Source organism: Oncorhynchus mykiss, chromosome 13, assembly GCF_013265735.2.
Source record: "Oncorhynchus mykiss isolate Arlee chromosome 13, USDA_OmykA_1.1, whole genome shotgun sequence".
In the NCBI taxonomy this organism is placed as follows: Eukaryota; Metazoa; Chordata; class Actinopteri; order Salmoniformes; family Salmonidae; genus Oncorhynchus; species Oncorhynchus mykiss.
This window is the reverse complement of record NC_048577.1, coordinates 64,129,444-64,132,289: the sequence shown is the minus strand read 5'-3', so window position 1 is coordinate 64,132,289 and position 2,846 is coordinate 64,129,444.

The following is a 2,846-nucleotide window of genomic DNA, read 5'->3' as shown; positions in this document are numbered from 1 at the left end:
TCCAGAGTAGTGATGCTAATCGAGCGGGAGGGTGCTGGTAGCGATCGGTTGAAGAGCATGCATTTAGTTTTACATGCATTTAAGAGCAGTTGGAGGCCACGGAAGGAGAGTTGTATGGCATTGAAGCTCGTCTGGAGGTTAATTAACACAGTATCCAAAGATTGGCCAGAAGTATAAAGATTAGGATCGTCTGCGTAGAGGTGGATCAGAGAATCACTAGCAGCTAGAGCGACATATTTGATGAATACAGAGAAAAGAGTCGACCCGATAATTGAACCCTGTGGCACCCCCATAGAGACTGCCAGAGGTCCGGACAACAGGCCCTCCGATTTGACACACTGAACTCTATCTGAGAAGTAGTTGGTGAACCAGGCGAGGCAGTCATTTGAGAAAACAAGGCTGTTGAGTCTGCCGATAAGAAAGAGGTGATTGACAGAGTCCAAAGCCTTGGCCAGGTCGATGAATACAGCTGCACAGTATTGTCTCTTATCAATGGAGGTTATGATATCGTTTAGTACCTTGAGCGTGGCTGAGGTGCACCCATGACCAGCTCGGAAACCTGATTGCATAGCAGAGAAGGTACGGTGGGATTCGAAATGGTCAGTGATCTGTTTGTTAACTTGGCTTTCGAATACCTTAGATAGGCAGGGCAGGATAGATATAGGTCTGTAGCAGTTAGGGTCTAGTGTCTCCCCCTTTGAAGAGGGGGATGACCGCGGCAGCTTTCCAATCTTTGGGGATTTCAGACGATACAAAAGAGAGGTTGAACAGGCTAGTAATGGGGGTTATAACAATTTCGGCTGATAATTTTAGAAAGAGAGGATCCAGATTGTCTCATCCTGCTGAGTTGTAGGGGTCCAGATTTTGCAGCTCTTTCAGAACATCAGCTGACTGAATTTGGGAGAAGGAGAAATGGGGAAGGCTTGGGCAAGTTGCTGTGGGGTGTGCAAGGCTGTTGACCGGGGTAGGGGTGGCCAGGTGGAAAGCATCGCCAGCCGTAGAAAAATGCTTATTGAAATTCTCTATTGTCATGGATTTATCAGTGGTGACAATGTTTCCTATCCTCAGTGCAGTGGGCAGCTGGGAGGAGGTGTTCTTATTCTCCATGGACTTTACAGTGTCCCAGAGCTTTTTGGAGTTTGTGCTGCAGGATGTAAATTTCTGTTTGAAAAAGCTAGCCTTTGCTTTCCTAACTGCCTGCGTGTACTGGTCCCTAACTTCCCTGAAAAGTTGCATATTGCGGAGGCTATTCAATTCTAATTCAGTACGCCACAGGATGTTTTTGTGCTGGTCAAGGGCAGTCAGGCCTGGAGTGAACCACTGGCTATATCTGTTCCTGGTTCTACATTTTTTTGAATGGGGCATGCTTATTTATGATTGTGAGGAAATCACTTTAAAGAATAACCAGGCATCCTCTACTGACGGGATGAGGTCAATGTCCTTCCAGGATACCCGGGCCAGGTCGATTAGAAAGGCCTGCTCGCTGAAGTGTTTTAGGGAGCGTTTGACAGTGATGAGGGGTGGTCGTTTGACCCTTTGCTGTTAGACTCAAAATTGACATCCTGTTTCCATTGATCATCCTTGAGATGTTTCTACAACTTGATTGGAGTCCACCTGTGGTAAATTCAATTTACTGAACATGCTTTGGAAAGCCACACACCTGTCTATATAAGGTTCCACAGTTGACAGTGCAAGTCAGAGCAAAAACCAGGCCATGAGGTCCAGACAACTTCTGTGGAGATGCAGCACTCCCCCAATCAGGCCTTTATGGTAGAGTGGCCAGATGGAAGACACTCCTCAGTAAAAGGCACATGACAGCCCGCTTGGAGTTTGCCAAAAGGCACCTAAAGGACTCTCAGACCATGAGAAACAAGATGATCCGCTCTGATGAAACCAAGATTGAACTATTGGGCTGAATGCAAAGCGTTACAACTGGAGGAAACCTGGCACCATCCGTATGGTGAAGCAAAAATGTCTGGAAATCCGTTTTTACTGCGTCATTCTGCGGTATTGTGTGTATATTGACGAGGGGAAAAAACTATTTAATACATTTTAGAATAACTTAACAACATGTGGAAAAAGTTAAGAGGTCTGAATACTTTCCGAATGCACTGTATCAAACTAACTCGACTATTAAATATAACAGTTCTATGATAGTTCTGTAATACTTTCCGAACGCACTGTATCAAACTAACTTGACTATTAAATATAACAGTTCTATGATAGTTCTGTAATACTTTCCGAACGCACTGTATCAAACTAACTTGACTATTAAATATAACAGTTCTATGATAGTTCTGTAATACTTTCCGAACGCACTGTATCAAACTAACTTGACTATTAAATATAACAGTTCTATGATAGTTCTGTAATACTTTATGCACTGTATCAAACTAACTCGACTATTAAATATAACAGTTCTATGATAGTTCTGTAATAGTTCTATGCCCGTCTTTCCTTCAAGTATAATACATTTATCCAACTTCTAATATTGCAAATAAATGTCTTCCACAGTTTCAACAACCGTGTTGTAACTGCATAGGCTACAAACGTACTTTTAATTTCATATCATGAAATCACATAACTGCTGATGATCACTGGTGCTGCCACCTGTTTTCTTGCAGATGAAGTAGCCTGTTATATGGAACTCATTAAACCAGCCTGAACAACAGTGCATAAAATATGTCAAATGGTTAAACAAGAAGGGTCAAAAGAGAATCCTGTCCTCCTGATACAGCCATGTACATTAAAAAGTATTCCTTCCCAGTGCTGTGGCCCTCACCAACAGGCCATCTGGCCCTCACCAACAGGCCATCTGGCCCTCACCAACAGGCCATCTGGCCCTC